General features: G+C 34.5%; 1 protein-coding gene across 4 annotated transcripts in view; it reads left to right on the top strand.

Annotated features, from left to right (window-relative positions):
• LOC126752169 (autophagy-related protein 16-1) overlaps positions 1-18,204 on the top strand; it is a 246,266-nt gene that overhangs the window by 111,369 nt on the left and 116,693 nt on the right. The gene's annotated exons all lie outside the window — the stretch shown is intronic.

The raw sequence follows: 18,204 nt of genomic DNA, 5'->3' as shown, positions 1-18,204 counted from the left end.
CCCATGGTCCAGCCCATTTGGTCAATTATCTGATTGTTCTGCCAGTTGGGGCGTGGCCCGGTATTGGCAGCCTTGTGGTTCGCAAATTGACAGCTGGCATTTGTTTGGATTTTGAGGAAGTCAAGTAGTGCCATGCCCACACGCACACACATACACACGCCTAGGCACCGTTGCTCGACTAAATACCATACACCGGCTGTAATTAGCGTTGTGGCCAGCTTGTCGAGGGCAATAAGATAATTGCAGCTCATGGTTTATGGCTTTATGTGAGTGCTGAGCGTATGGAATTGAAAATTATAGTGGCTAATGCTGTGTAGTTGTTAGTGTAGAGGATGAGCTACGAGTGCCAATCAGTTGCAGATTTATAATTGTATACAAATTATTTGTGGAATTGCCATTGTTGCGATAATTTATGATTCTTTTTGCTGTAAAATATAATATATATTTGTTTAGTTTTTATATAGAAAGCATTTGAAAGAATTTGTTTCTCTCAAATATGAGTACATATCGGAATGATCAGAATTCAATGTTGTTGTTGATGTATTGGTTTTCAATACCCCAAAAACTATTATTTTATTTTAATTCTATTGAAAGCTTACAAAATACAGCATGAGCAAGAACTGTACTGAAGCGCTTGACTTTTCAAATGACATCGCTTCGCTCTATGGGCTCTTGAAAAGTTGCAAGACTCGACGTTTTCGAGCCAAATTTTGTTCAGCGATGAGGCCCATTCCTGGCTCAATGGTTGTGTAAACAAGCAAAATTACCGCATTTGGGACGAAGAGCAACTTAAAGAGATTCAAAAGCTACCATTTCATCCAGAAAAAAATAAAAGTTTGGCGTGGTCTGTGTGCCGGTGGCATCATCTGTCCACATTTTTACAAAAATGATGCCGGTGATAACCGACTATTTGATGCCTGAAATTGTAGTTCGTGATCTCGGCGACATTTGGTTTCAACAAGTCGGCGCCACTTCCCACACATCGCATCAATCAATGTATTTATTGAGGAAACACTTTTGTCAGCAGATAATTTCACATTTTGGGCCGGTCGATTGACCTCCAATATCATGTGATATCTCACCGTTAAACTTTTGCTGTAGGGATATGTAAAGTCTAAAGTCAAAAGGCTATGTTCGCATGTCCCTCCTCGATCCAGGCCTTGGAACAAAACATCATGCGAGTTATTCGGCACATCTCAGTAGAAATGTTCGAACAAGAAATTGAAAATTGGACTCTTCGGTAGGACTATCTGCGATGTAGCTGCAGCCGCAATTCGAAAGAGATAATCTTCAAAAAATAAGTGCTAAAATTCATTCTTTCCCATTACATTTGATGTTTCTGTGTTTTTGCTTAAAAAGAAGTAGAGAATCTCGAAATGGATCTTTTCTTATCTTTCCAATTTATTGCGGTAATAAATACCAAAATTTTCATTCCAGCGTTATTTAGATTATTTAGATGCAAAAACACAAATTAATAGTTTATTATATCTGACTAAAAATCTCACTCCAAAGAAACAATAAAATAAAGCAAGAAAACACGATAACTTCGGCACTGAAGCTATAATTTTCTTCATAACCACATTTCTTATGGCGTTTTGCTAGGTCAGTTTCAATTCTAGCTATATTCTATAGTTGTCCGATATATTTAGAGCGTTTTATCGGACATTAATTTGTGCCAAATTTTGTAGATATAATTTGTAAAATAAATAGGACTTGATTTGGATAGGTCAACTTGTATGCTATAGTTGTCCGATCTAAATAAGATTTTTTGAGATTATGGCCATGCCTTGGATAATAATTTATGCTGAATTTCTTGAAGATATCTCATCAAAAAAAAAAAGTTTTCTTTACAAGGACTTGAGTAGGATCGTTTAGTTTGAATGGCAGCTATACGCTATATTGGTTGGATCTGGAAAATATTTCAGCATATTGTTGCGTTTTTTCGGACAATAATCCTTACTGAATTTCGTGAAGATATATTGTTATATAAATAGGTTTATCATATAAGAACTGCGCTTTGATCGGTCAATTTGTATGGCAGCTGTGTGCTAAAGCAGTACGATGCGGCGTTGCCAACGCCTGAGGAGCTTCTTTGGAACAAAGAACGTGGGCAAAATTTCTGACTATTTGTCATCAAAGAACGTGGGCAAAATTTCTGACTAACTATCATCAAAAAAAGTTATATCATAAAATTTTTAATGATTTCATTTACTAAAAATATTAAATTTTTTACCCTCAAAACGGCAGGAATAATTAATCTATGAAAATAAAATAATAAAAATTAATTATTACGCCGACTTCAGTGGTTGTCAGCAAAGAAAAACCTGAATATATCAGCATTATTACCAATACAAGTACAAGAACGGCGCGCTTGCTGGCATGAGCCATTTGACAGCTGCTCGTCAAGTAGAACTTTCAAGCTTGCCAGTTAAGGCAGTTGAAAGATGGCGATGACAGTGGACCGAAGCGGGTTCGCCTTATTTGGCTAATAAACAGGAAGAACCGTTTCATGACAACAGCTAACAACAAGCAACAAAACTTATACTAACAGCAACAACAACAACAGTTTGCAGCTTGCAAAGAACAACGACAACAAAAGTATGCTACTTGAAAAAAAACAACAACAACAAATAAAGAACTGCAAAAATACAATGCAAACAACAACAACAAAAAATGCAGTTGCAAACAACAACAGAAACTCTGTAGCAAGCAACAAGACTAAGTGCAGCACAAGCAAGCGGCAGCATAAGACTCAGCAGTGGCAAAGACTACCAACCTCTTACGACTGCCAGGTCTTACTGTAGATATGTATGTGTGTGCATGTATTAGTTGCCGTCGTCTCTGTTGCTTTCGCCCATTATATACATACAAGTATGTATATTAACAAGCCACCTTAAAGCGGTGTCGGAATTTTGATGGCTCGGTGGATTTGTTTGTTGTGCGCATTTTTACGATTTTTTCCTTCTCTTTGTCGAGGGGTTTCTTCAAGAATTTTCTTTCATATCGGAAAGTTAGCAATTATTAAAAAAAACATAGGAAAGCAAATATAAAAAAGAACACCTGTCAAATGCGAGTGACATTGCACTTCAACTGTTTAAAAGCAGCAACAGCAAGATTTAAAGTGTGTAACAACAACGGTAGTTACGACTGCAGTAGTGGCACACTGACTTTTGGGGTCGCCATAAGTAGCAGTGGCAACAAGAGTACTAGCAGCAAGAGTGCACGCATGCGCCAAATGACCAGCGGCTAATAAAGCTTGTAGAGATCACTGACTCACAGCTACAAGCATGTTGTTTTATTTGTATTTTTGTTTTTGTTGTTTTTTAATTTCAATGGCACGCAGAGATCTTGGTCAGTGTTACTTGTGATCTTTTGCGTAGATTTTTCGGTACATCTATGGCAACACCTGTTGCATGCGCGCTGCTTGACGTCTAGTTGCGTAAACACAAATAGGAAATATATGTTAATATGATTCTTTGAGTGAAATACCTGGAAATTTTTGTTACTAAAATCAATGTTGGTTGTGGGTTTTTATTTTTTCAGAGCTTCGTTTGCTTACCTGCAACGAAAAAGATAAAGATAATAGTAAATTAAAAAATGTAATGGATATTTGCTATTAACAATAAAATGTTAATAATCACAGAAAAAGTAATGCAAAGTCATTGTTAAAGTAATGTAAATTTTTTGATTACTTTCAACTATTTTCATATTAATTAAACCACTTTTAATGTGCATATTTCAGAGCGGTACAATATTTATTATTAATTGTAATGATTATCGATAATTACTTTATTCAATTTCTACCGTTAATATTTTAAATTTGTGTAGATTTCGAATGAAAAAGCAAAAATATTATAATAAAATAATCACACCTTAAGTAATGCAAAGTAATTATTAAAGTAATTAAAGTTTTTCAATTATTTTTAATTATTTTAATTTTTAATAAACCGCTTTTAAGTGTTTAATAACAGAGTGATAAATTAGTGATTAGTAATTATAATGACTACTGATAATTACTTGTTTCAATTATTCACATTATTACTTTTAATTCAGACTAAGATTCAAAAAGTTGTATTTTGAAGCATAAACAGAAAAAAATATGAAATAAACACAACCAAAGTAATGCAAAATATAGTAATGCAAGCTTTTGATTACTTTTAATTATTTTCCTTTCTTATAAACCACTTTGAAAATGTTCAATAACAGTGGGGAAAAATAGTGATTAGTAATTGTAATGATTACCGATAATTACTGGTTTCAATTATTCTCATTACTACTTTTTATTCAGATTAAGATGATTTTTTTTGTTATATTTTGAAACGTTAACAGATTATTCTATGATAAACATAACAAAAGTAATGCAAAGTAATTGTCTTTTCGAAGGAATGCAAGTTTTCCGATTACCTTAAATTATTTTCATTTCCAGTAAACTAATTTTAAAGTATTTAATGTCAGAATGGTAAAATAGTGATTAGTAATTGTAATGATTACCGATAATTACTGGTTTCAATTATTCTCATTACTACTTTTAATTCAGATTTAGATTAAATTTTTTTGTTGTATTGTGAAACGCTAACAGAATAAAATATGAAAAATTTACAACAAAAGTAATGCAAAGTACATAAGTGTTTTGTGAAGGAATGTAAGTTTTTCGGTTACTATTCATTATTTTTAAATTTAGTAAACTACTTTTATAGAACTTAATAAACTTCTGCGAAGTATAGTTACTTGTTTTAAGTTATTGTAAATGAAAGTATTCAAAAGTAATTAAATTACTAGGATACTACTTTTACCTCTGAATATAATAATATTAAGTTCTAATATACTAGTTATATATTTAAAGTAATAAATTATCTATGGAAGTAATTAATTACTTTTATTAAAACTTTTGATTACTTTTTTAGCGGGCAAGTAATCTGAAATAAATTAAAGTGCTTAATACTTCTACGATATACAGGTACATATATAAAGTAAACAATTTGAAAGTAATCGAAAAGTAATTAATTACTTTTTTTAATTTTTGACTACTTAATTGGCAATAATCTAAAATAAATTAAAGTGTTTTATATTCTTGCGAAATATTGTTACATATTTAAAGTAATCAATCATGAATAAACGAAAGTAATCAGAAAGTAATTAAATTACCTCAATACTGCCATTACTACTGATATAATAAAATGATGATCTAATATAATTATTACATATTTATAGTCGATTGTAATTGAAAGTAATCGAAAAGTAATTAAATTATTAATTTTGATTATATGGTGGTACAAATACTTTAAATTACTTTTTGAATATTTATAATAACCATAAATTACTAATTGCTTGTTTATGGAAAGGTATTAATTTAATCATTAGCATTATCAGCCTCAAGTAATCGTTTGGATATTAGTAATCGAAAATTCAAAAAATTCACACACGTGTTTCGCTATGACTTTGCTTCACTGTGTGTAAATTTTCGATTAAGTTATCACAGAGTCCATAATGAAAACAGCTTTCTAATTTTTTTGCTTCATTTAGTCAACACAACGGGTCTGTGCCTCAAGTGTTGTTTATGTGACTTTTCAAGAAAATTTGCTTTACAAAATTTCACACGTTAATATTATCCATATTTTCTTAGCTGCATACTACAAGCGACTGACACGTTCTTAGCTTCCATAAATGCTCGTTTCTTGCTGTATTTGTTCTTTGAAATTCCTGTGACAAAGTTCTTGCAACGCGTTGCCATAAAGCACAAATCCAATATTTGTTATTTACAAACACTTCTATGTAAGTTCTTTGTTTGCGAAAGAAAACGAACTTTTTGAAATGAATATATTTGAGTATTGTCAGGGATATGACTGGATCTGTGGCGTGAGTGCTTATATATATACATACATATGTATTGATTGCATGTGAGTAACAGCACCTTCACTTATTACCATATTTTCTCACTGCAACAACAACTTCAAATTGTATTCATATATTTTCTGCTTGTCCTCATAACTACGGTTCAATGGAATGCGAGATGTCTTTGCAATATTGCACGTATATGCTAGAGCTAATATTTTTAAAATTTTTTACATCTGGCTTTTAAGTTATATTTGTATGACTCTACTAAACAGCAAACAAGAAACCTGCCACACATGCGTCCCCACATTCTGTCAGTATCACTATGGCGCGCTATAAGCATATCAGTCTTGGAAGCTGTCAATCACCACTATAAAAGCAAAGAATTAGGATAAAAGCACTGTTATTGCATGCAAAAAACATTTTTTTTTTGTTTTTGTCAAAAACAAGCAGTAATGCAGTTGACAGCGCAACCAGTTGCGCAGACAATTTCAATTCTGTTTACTATTAACTAACTGCTTCGCTAAAAAGTTGTTGCCACAGTTTAGACAAGTCAAAAGATTTATGCTAATTTGCATGCTGTTGTTTTTCTAGTCCGTTTAGTCCAGGTTTGACGAGTTAGCTGCACTAAATTGACAACCGGTAGCGCATTTTCGTTGTAAAGAAATCGCAGCATCGCCAACGCGTCACACATATAAGCTGTGCAACTGCGCAAAAGTGGCACAAATACTTGACACATGTGAAAAGCGTAACGAGTTTGTAATATTACTTTGTTGCTTGAAAATAGTAGGTGAGTCGAACAGTCAAATAAAATCTAAAATCAATTATCATTAGCAATTATATTGTGCTCAGCTACGTTGACGACGAGGTACAGTCTGCACCGCCTTGTCGCTCGATTTTCACACCACAAATTGTTTAAGTATTTGTTTTCTATAATCTCTTGTAATCTCTGCTTTTATATGTTTCAAAATTTTCAACACAGTCAAAACACCGCTCATCCAATCTTCAGCAGCGGTCACAGACAAAAGACTTAAGCCACAAACTTGCACCCATAAGCCTGATTTTGTTTATCTGTTTTGTTGCCACAATAACGTTAAGTCTGATAGAAGAGCGATTGATTGCTTGGCATACTGTGGGAATACTTGAAAGAAGTGAAGGAATCACAAAATAACGAGAAAAATAATTTCGAAGCGAAAAAAATTTTAATTCAAAATCGTTATTTGAAATTTAAGTGTAAAATGATTACCGATTGTTGCAAGTAAACATGATTAAACAAAATACAGTTTTGTGAGTTAAAGAAAAATATAATATAATAGGTACTCTTTCACAATTTTTGAACGCTTTACAAATAACCGCTGAAAGTTTTTGGTTGTTCAAAAGGAATCGTTTATATTGGGTAGTCGATAAAGTCTTTTCGCATTTTGTCAGTAGATGTCGTTGCAGTTGTTTATATCCAGTGCCACCAGTCACATTGTGTCATATCGTATAGTGTTGGAAAGATGAGCTTCATTTAACCAAAAAAAAAATTAAATTCGGAGAAATTGAAAAAAAGTTACAGCTGTTCAAAAATGAGTGAAAATAATGACGAAATTCGCTATATTTTGAAATTTTTGTATAAGAAAGAGAAGAATGCCATGCAAGCCACCAATAAAATTTCTGAAGTTTTTTGGATACGATGCTGTATCAGTTCGTGTAGCACAACAATGGTCCGCGCGCTTGCGTTCTTGAAATTTCGATATGAAAGATAAAATTATGGAAAAGACTGACTAGGACCGTTACATAAGCAGCCATGATATCGCTAAGGAACTTAACATTCATCATCAAACAGTTTTAACCATTTAAAAACGGCTGGCTACAAAAAGATGTTTTGGTACCACATGAATTGTCTGTGAAAAATTTAATGCATTGAATTAGCATCTTCGATCCTTTGCTGAAACGAAATGAAATCAAATCATTTCTGAAGCGAAGTACCAGAAGACGAAAGGTGGATCAAATATGACAATAATGTGCGAAAAAGATCACGGTTCAAGCGTGGTGAAGCTCAACAAATGGTTTCAAAGCGAGGATTGACGCCTTGAAAGGTTATGCTGAGTGTTTGGTGGGATTGGAAAGGAATAATCTACTATGAGCTGCTTCAGCTTGGTCAAACGAATGATTCTACGTTTTACTGTCAGCAACTGATGAGGTTGAAGCAAGCAATCGAAGAAAACGGCTCGAACTAATCAACAGAAAGGGCTTCGTCTTCCATCAGTACAAAGCTAGACCACACACATCTTTGATGACTCAACAAAAACTGGGAGAGCTTGGCTGGGAAGTTTTGATGCATCCACCATGTAGCACTGACCTAGCAGCATCAGACTGCACTTTGTTTCGATCAATGCATGGCTCCCATTTTGGAGTAAAGTTGGATTCAAGAGAAGCCTGCGAATACTACTTGTCGCAGTTTTTCGCCGAGAAACCAAAAAAGTTATACACTGATGGAATAATGTCTCTAGCGGAAAAATGGCAAAAGTGGTCTACCAAAATGGTACATACGATATTTTGTTCATTAAAGTTCATTATACATAAATAAAAAAAAAATCAGTTGAAGTTTGATTAGAAATACGAAAATACTTTTTCGACGACCCAATATTAAAGGTAGGACCTTAAGTATGAAAGGTTTTTTGTATCACAAGATGTCTCTAGGAAATTTGGCGTGGAAATTGTAGCAACTCTACATTAGCTTAGGTTATACTAGCCGGCTGTCACGCCATACATAGACCTATTGGTCCTTAGTATTGCAAAGTGGAGGTTCAATTTAATTTGAGCTGAAATATTTATCATACAGAACGTCAACGCTTTTAGAAGCTACTTGATATCTAAGTTTGATACTTTATCTCGTCTCGTGAATTGCAAGGCTCTTAGATATTTAAGACGAGATAACGCTGGACAGAGGCATAGCAGGTGTGCCGGCGTCTCTCTCATGCCTACTTGCTTGCACTTTATGCATGTAATCGTCGTTACCTTTGCCCTTCCGCTTAGGTTGTGATGCCTGTAGGGTGTGACCTGCCAAGAGGTCAACAACCATCCGGCTGTCCATACGATATCGTGTGTGTAAAAAGCATGCAAAAGTATTTCTGCCGGACTCTTGCACATGATTTTGGCAATTATGGATGTACTTAAGGCATTCCATCACCCCCCAATCCGTCTGTCAGGTCTTTTGCAAAATTTCTTTGTATATCGATCGGTGACTTCAGTATTTTCTGTACTTGTCTGTTAGTTAATCAGATGTCACTTCTACAGTAACTCTACAATCTCTGAACGAATTGCTCAGATTGGATCACTGAGGATGTAGAGTTGCTGAAGAAGTGCCATCCGAAAGGCTACCGAACAAGTACAGGTAATACTTAGCATATGGCTGTCAAACAAACTGAACGATCGAATACATGCCCTTGTATGGAAAAATTTGTAATTGACAAGATAGCATCACGAATTTCGGAATGAATTATTGCCCAAGACAGTTGTACATACTCTGATGAAAAAATCCAGATCGGATTGCTATAGCATAATTTGGTGAAACGCTGATAATCAAGATACAAACCTTTGTGGTTATTGCTCCCTGTTTTTATTCCTGATAAAAACTGAAGGTTATTGATGCCTTCGAAATATTTACGTATAATCCTTTTGAAAACGGACCCGCGCATGAGAGAGAAAATAACGTTTTTATTTTCGAATAAGAGTTATGCCTGCTACAAAATTCCATTAGCCAACAGTCGGACCTAAATCCTTTGTTTTAGTTTGGTCATAAACATATATACGTGCACACATACATGCACTTCTGTTTTAAAAATTTTTTGGCTCAGTTCTTATCTCACGAAGTCGAAATTAGTTTGAAAGTGTCAACAACAAGCTTCCGACAAGCGCCTAGTACCACCAGCAAAGCAGCAAAAAACACCACATTCATATATAAGCCGCAGACGTAAAGGCGACAGTTCGTGTGCGACAAACGTAGCGGTGGCGCGACGAAAATATGAAACGAAGCGCAACGCGCCACACACTCGGGGAATGCGCAATCACGCAGTTTCGACGCGCTTTCATGCAACACATGAAGTTATGAAAGTCGGCAAGGTGCAGGTACATATGCAATTATGCACACTGTTGCATGCCACACAGCGCTTGCCTTAATTTCCTATGTCCCGCAGCTGAAAGTCATAAATTTTGCCATCGTCTATTGGCATTGTTGTTGTGGTTGCGTGCCGCTTGGTGTTTGTTTATTGTTTTGGCATTTGTTGTCGATTTGCATGTGCAATTTACACTTGCTGATTGCCTGCGGCGGCGGCAACAGTGCGACACGTTGAGCCCGCATTTGTATGTGTGATGCGTGTGGCGCGTTTGCACGTGCGTCGACATGCGGCACGAATGTGCAACGACAGCAACAATAACATTTGTTTACGCGCCGCGCAAAAGGGCCTGCTGACGGCGCACAGTGGCACAGTAGCTGGCTGGGGCATTTGGCGTGGCAAGTAAATGGCTGCAACAAAGAGCGCTTGTCGTCTGTCGTCGTTTGCCGACTTTTGGATGGCATTAGTGGCGCATACTCCCCTCCGGGTGCACATAGCAACACAGATATGTGACAACAGTAATAGCGATAAAGTGGCAACAACAGTAACAGCGTGCCACAACAAATTCACTGTGCAACGCAAACAAATGCTGGCTGTATGTGTGGCGCAAACAAAGCGTTTTCACTGCAGTGGCAGCAATTTTCTTTCGCTAATTCTACTACTTTGTTTTTTTTTTTGTTTTGTTTTTCTGCTGGTGTGTTTTTGTAATTGTTGTTGGCAGTAAAATTTCACCCGACAACATTGCGCGCATTTGTGGCAAGTTTTCTCAGCTGCGCGTGTCCCATGTGGCAACGCGTACACTTATTGCTGTTGCGGAATACCGTTCTATTGGTGTTGTTGTTGTTGTTGTTGTTGTTCAACGAACGGTAAATTCTGTGCGCCATAGAAATTAACTGTCCGCAATATTTAGCCTCAGCGTTGACACGGACACACATTGGCGCTGCGGCGGGCAGGGTGCGCATGTGGCATGTGGCATGCGGCAGCCGCGACCCTCGGCCGTTGTGTGACATGCGCGTGTGGCACAAATAGAAAAGCCAGCCAGCCAGCCAGCCACCAATGCGGGTTAAATTTAACGAAAAATGGCGAAATGCACAACAAGTGGCAGCAACGGGCCAACATAGCGCTATGCCGCAGCCATTTCTAGCCAATTGTTGTTATTGTTTGGTTTTGCTTTGCAACTTTTGTCAGCTCATATGCTGGTCGCCGCACATTTTCCTTAATTTTTAGCTTTTTTTTGGCGTTGTTGTTGTTGTCATTTGTGTTATTTGTAAAATTTTGAAAATTGCCTCGCGGCCATGCTGTCCGCCACAATTTGCATTTGCAACATTTGTTTGCCACATTTGTTCGGCGTATACTGAGGAATGCATTTAATGCGGAGCAAACAAACAATCAGCATGCAACACAGCAATGCGGTAGTCAACATGCAACTAGCGTCGGCGCTACCACGTTGCAATTTCAACGGAACACACACACATATACCCACACACAGCGACATGCATTTTTAGGAACTGTCATTTCTCGTTTTGTCACATGGTGGGGGTCCCGAGCTGATAGTGTGTTGGGGTTCGCTAAAATTTCACTGTAAGTCTGTGCATGTGTTTTTGTGTGTGTGTTGGTTAGCGCATGCTGTATCTTGCCGCATTGACAGTTACATGTAAAAGGCGTATTGACAGCAGTGGCTTGTTGATTTATTTATTTTCGTTTTTGCGCTTCAGCAACTTTGACAGCTGACATGCCCCATGCAACAATTATTCGCTTCGGCATATCTAATGAGGTGATTACATTGATGGGGCGGGTGCTGTATGACGGGCAGCATGACAGTTCGCGAACTCAGATATTTCAACTTAGCTTACATTTCCTTATGCTGGTATAAAACAAACCCTAGGAAGTTTTCGTACAAGACGGGCGCCAACTTACTCTTCTTCTTTCTCTACTCTCTCTCTCTCTCGCTCTCGGTTTCCGAGTATATATCACTTTAAAAAGTTATTATTTTTATGTTTTGCTCTCTCCCTCTACCTCTCGATCACTCTACCTCCCCCTCTCACCTCTTTCGACCTTGCTATGTCAGTTCTCGAGAGCTTACCATTTTGCAAATGCAAAATTTGATGATATTCTATCTTGCTCTCTCGTTCTGACTATCTTGCTCACGTTATCTCTTATCTTTCTCACTCTTTTTCTCCCTTAATATCAGTTCCAGAGAGCTTACCCTTTGCATATATCCAAATTAGCTTAGGAACTGTTCTTTAATATGTTTGTTACTGAGATGTCGTCTCAAGGGGCTAATTTAGGTCAAAAAGATCAAGATTGAAGAAACCTGCTCTGGAAAAATCTCTCCGTTTTCAGTATTTGTAACAAAAGTTTTCTTATGGAAGATTGAAAAAATCTTGCACTGTGTTTATGCACATCTCTAGTGCCTACGACAAATTAGTGTAAAAAGTTTAAACTCTCCGAAATGAAATGTGAGTATTCGACCACCAGCAACCACGCTTTCATTTCAGAAAGAACCGAACACTAACTTGAATCGTATTAGATGCTTTGACTTAACTAAATTATTTATATATTATTTATGGTTCAATAATTGTCAGATTACTAAATCTTCTTACATCATAACTCATCATTTCTAACCTCCTAATCCACCCTATCAAATGAATTTGATATTTACTTTCATTTCAAAAATATCAACATCTCTTCATTTCCCTCCCCATATATCATATTTAAGAAAGCATAACCTACCTGCTACTGTATTTCTATCATTTCTTTCTTTGACTCACTCAAACGTCAGCTCTCTTATGAATGAAGCCAGAAATCCTCATTCATAGAAATTTGTTTCTTGGTGTGTTTAAGTGTCTGCGCCGTGACGTGTCGATCTTGATAAAACTTCATAATGCATTCTTATGCTATTTATTACGACACACAATAGCAATTAAAATTATATCAGATCTCCTCTATTTGCTTTTGTTATGACAACTGAGGGAGTAGCTGTCTCTTCTCTGCTTTTTGATCTTCTGTAATTACCGACAGCGATGATCAGGAATGATAAGTACCATAGTATTTAACGATGGGAAAATTTTACGACTGTGAAATTGGTTGTGGGAGCTTTGTGTATGATGAGCGAGTTTATATTTATGTTTGAAAATATGTTTACATAGCATAAATATTTTTCGAAACATTTTGAAAATATTTTTTTATTTTTTTAAATTTTTTAACATTGCTTTTATACCAAAAAAATTTAATGTGTAAATGTAATTATTAATTTTATGCTTAGAACCCGACAATATAGTTATTTCTTCTGTTTAATTTAACATTAATTTAATAATTAAACGAAAATAAATTAAATAACTATTTCAATATCAACTGTGGCTTGTAATTCGGTTTGAAAAATTACTTACACAAAACTTAGTAAGAAATATTCATGTTTAGAGCTGGAAAACATACCTGAAATAGAAGAAGAGAGAAATAAATTAGTAGGTGAAAGAAGGTTTATGTAATATACATACAAATACATATGTGTTTTTAATGATAAAATATTTATAAAATAATAATAAAATATAAATAATATCAAAAATGTTTATAGAGCCGATTGTGAGTAAAAATCTCTTACAATAGTTTTGACTTTCTCTTCACCTAGCAAATCTAACATTATTACTTTCAATTTTGGTACAATTATCAATCCCTTAGGAATTACATAACTATAGGTTATATTATTTGCAGACAGCAGTAGAACAGCGTAAATAAAAACAGTTTAATAGACAATAAACTACAAAATATGTTTAAAAATGTTTGAAAACCCTAAAAATCGAAATATTTATTTAAAAAAATCGAAAAAATGGAGACTTTCCCTTTTAAATTACAATTTATACGAATTCTGAAATTTTTAACTTCTGGTTGTAATATGGATAATTTTTAACTTCTGTTGAAAGTCGAAAATAAATAAATAATTTTAAAGATATTTTTGGCAGTATGTTGCCTACAATTGAGCGCAATATTAAATTTGAGTTAGCGTATCAATTTTATTTTAGCCAAGTCGCACACCTGAAGTAGTGCTATCAAGCTCAAAGCAAACTATTTAACGCTAAATTAAAAAAATATAGAAAATTATAATTACCACTTCCTAGTAAAAATTATGTTGAAAAGATACCAATCTAAATTGTTAGCTATTTTTGAAACTTTGAAGTGGTTGTCTTTGGTACAAACTCTGATCATTACAGCTGAAATTCCCCAACTACATAGTTGAACTTTTGCGCTATGGTTTGAAAAATTCAAATATTGAGAAAAATATAGCCATTTTAGCGAAGACACGAACCTTTGTTACATTTGGTTGTTAAATTAAAATAAAACTTACTAATTTTTTACTTACAAAATATGTTGTATTTACAGAATAGTTAGAGAAATAATTCTAAGGTAAAGACTTGTTGCTCCTTAAGGACCACAATGTAGCCATTTTAGCAAAGGCAAGAACCTTTGTTACATTATGCTGTAAGAGATTATGATGTTAAATTAGAATAAATTACTCATTTTTGACTTACAAAATATGTTTCGTTTGCGGAATGGTTTGATAAATACATTTTTGATTAAAAAGTTGGTGCTCCTTAGGCGAAAAATTATGGGAATGTTGAAATAAAAAAAATAAATTTTTTCTGGCGAATTTTGATAACTTCGACTTATCTAAAAATAACATACTAGAATCGATATTTTAAATAATTTTTGAATTACGGTCTTCAGTTCCATTTTCTCAATGAGTTTTTCTTTATAAGATTATTAGATGATATGGCTTTTTTTAGTTCTCAAAAATCGTTTTTTGTGTTAGGGTGTCACACTCGGTGTGCCCCTTAAGTTTGTACACGTATATTTTCCTATGATAAAATTACTAAAGAATTTTGATTATTTATTTTTTTTTTTACAAATCCTTTTGACATAATTTCACTTTCACACGATGCTTTCAAATAGTTACTAATGATTTCCACCTCTCCTTTCTCATTGCAGGTAAGCAAAATAAATGAAATATGCAAAATCATGCGGAATTAGGCACGAAGCTAATGATACAGTTTCGATTTCGGCGGAACGCAAGCGTTAATGACTATGTAGGTAAGCATGCCGCTGACGCTAACGGTGCAAAGTGTGAATTTAATTCGAATGAAATGAGGCAACATGCCACAGTCCGGGTGCCGAGTTTCACTTTCAGATAATTTGTACGAGAAACGCAAGAAAAAGTGAAACAAATTAGATTTCATGCTGTTTAAAGTCACTTGCGACCAGCCATTAAGTTAATTAATATGAAGCACCCACGACCTTTCACACACACAGACACCAAACACACACACATAGATATGTAAAAAAGGAAAATTACTTTTACTCCGACTATTAGCTTAATGCGCTTCCTACTTGTGCACGAACTGTCGGCGTAATGCGCGTGTCAATGGTCAGCAGTGACTTAGAGTCTGGGCTGGGAACTTGAATTTTCACTGCGCTGCGCGACAAACGGTGAGTGTGCATGTATGCCCTTGCAACAAAGCACTGCTAGCGAGAGTAGCGGTTTAACCCACCGGCACACATACACACACAAACATATATTTTCTTCGGTAATTTCTTTCCGAAGAGCTTAGAATAGACAATGGACGTGCTGTCAAGCGGAAGACACTCGCAGCTCATTTAACGCCCAGCAATGGCTTGCGGCTGGCCCCATGTAACGTATACCCTTGTCATTGCGCGCTCGACCACTTGATATGGCGTGTCGGCTCGCTGATGACCCAGTGACTGCACGAGTTTCGTTGCACTGATTTTCACAAATGAAACTGAGTTTTATGTACAACACACACTCACTCACACACGTACGTGCTGGCGTAGGTAGTTGTGGCGCCACTTTGGGCAGCTTGCTTTTGGCCGCTTCAATTTCATGCACTCATACTCGACTGACACAGCTGCCCCAGTTCTGTCAAACGCTTTGACATTGTAACATAAAATTATTTCGAGTGCGAAAGAGGTGATGAAAGCATAAAGAGAAAAGGTCTAAACATGCAGAAGAGTAAGTACGTGTGTCGTTTGGCTTAATGGAAGGCACTTTTTATGTTGTGTTTGAAGTTTGTTGTCAACACAGATGCTCAAATGTAAATATCTACATAGTTTTTTACGATTTTATTTATTTATTTTTTTTTTTTAATTTTTATGATGTGTAAAATTTTATAAAAAAAATATATATTTATTTATATAATCATAAAAATTAAAAAAAAAAAAAAATTTTATATACATATATATTTTTTTTAATGCTGTTTAGTTTTCCCTTTGTTTTGTTCTAACTCAACTTGTAATGTCATTATATTTACATTCATTCATACATTTTACAAACAAATTCGTTTCACTTTCATTTGCGGAATCTCAGTCCGGTTTCGTTTCGCTGTGTATTTGGGGCAAGTAGTGTTTGTAGTTCTGCATAATTTGATTTTAATTTCGTTATTTCCTGCGTAACAGTACATTATCTTAAATATATTCTGCTAAATCATAAAAGTCAAGCAGCATGACCTCACTACTGCCATTAAGCTGCCATGCAAACTTGGTTGGCTCGGTTTTAGCACAAAATTGTTTCCATATCTAATTTTAATTTTTACTACTTTCGCTTTTTTGATTTAGAAGTAAAGTTTTAGCAGAAATAACATGAAACTGATTTTTATATTTTATATATTTGAATTTTTTAATTGACCTACATATATTTTTGTTGCAGTAAGGGTATACATAAGCTTGTCAAAGATTTCTGAAATACTTTGCTTTGGGCTTAATTGTATACATATTTATCTTAATAAAAGCAAAATAAAAAATATATACAAGTTTGAAATAGGTGGCAACCCTTTTCAAAATGTTTTCTGTATTAAATCAACTCTGTTTCATGACTATTTATTCTAAATAAAAACTTAATCATGTGTTTGAAAGGAAATTTAAAAATAGGTGGCAACCCTTTTCGAAATTGTCTTAATAATTCGTTCGAAATAAAATTTTAAAATAGATGGCAATCCTTTTCAAAATTTTTTTCTATAGGAAATCCACTTCGATTCATGATTATTCTAAATAAATACTTATCTTAATTATGTGTTTGAAAGGAAATTTAAAAATAGGTGGCAACCCTTTTCGAAATTTTTTTCTGTAGGAAATCCACTTCGTTTTACGATTATTTATTCAAAATATATACACTTATCTTAATAATTTCTTCGAAATAAAATTTTGAAATAGGTGGCAACCCTTTTCAAAATATTGTCTGTAGGAAATACACTTCGTTTCATAATTATATTTTCAAAATTTTCTAAACAATTATTTTTTTAGACTTATTTAAATAGATGGCAATGATTTTCAAAAATCTTTTAATTTAAAAAGTCGTTCACTTTGTAAATTTCATTGGAATAAGTGCTTTTTGGCGACGCAAAAATTTGAATATGTAATATATGTTACGATTTTCTTTTATTTTTTGTTTTAAATGAGAGGCAACCCTGCTGAAAAGTATTTCTGACAGATGTTTTTCCTAAATATATTTATTTAGATGTACATATCTCTTCAATTAAAAAAAACTAAAATTAAAATGTCAATGTTGCCTACATTTAGGAGCATTATCAACAATTTTTAGAACATATTGTTTAAGAAAGGGAATATACTCAACTTGCTGAAAACATTTGAAAGAAAACAAAATGAATGATATTTTTAAGATTAAGGAAAACCCATTAGAATTTTTTATATAACTTCTCTCGAACCAGGAATATCATTATCTGTGTCTACAGTAGTATGTCTGAAAAATAGAATTTAGTACATCTTTCCGTAAGAAATAGCAATAATAATAACCTTACATAATATATAAACTAAATTCTTTAAAATAGAAAATAACTAAAAAAATGTTGCCTACATTTAGGAACATTATCAACATTTTCAACAAATGTTGCCTACATATGGGCGCACTAGTAAAAACTAAAAGCAGCTGAGTCAGCGCCGCACCTGGCGGTCTGAAAATTAATGTACTCACCATACAAATCGCATTAAATACTAAACGAAATAACTCCCTCAACGAAAGAGGTTAATCGCAAACACTGAAACCACTCCTCAGTTAATTAAGGGCAATATCTATCTAACTGCCAATGTTTTGTTCCCCTAAATTCATACCCATAAACATTTAAGCGCAATTTGGTTTATTTATTTTTTGTGGTATAATTTAATGTTTCCAACTTAAATATAATGAGCGCCGATTAAAAGGGTTCACTGCAACTGCCCACATTTCTGAATTGAGCCAGCAAAGGGAAGC

The sequence above is a fragment of the Bactrocera neohumeralis genome, chromosome 2 (genome assembly GCF_024586455.1).
Source record: "Bactrocera neohumeralis isolate Rockhampton chromosome 2, APGP_CSIRO_Bneo_wtdbg2-racon-allhic-juicebox.fasta_v2, whole genome shotgun sequence".
Classification (NCBI taxonomy): Eukaryota; Metazoa; Arthropoda; class Insecta; order Diptera; family Tephritidae; genus Bactrocera; species Bactrocera neohumeralis.
The sequence above is the reverse complement of the archived record's forward strand: the minus strand, read 5'-3'. Positions and strand labels throughout refer to the sequence as shown.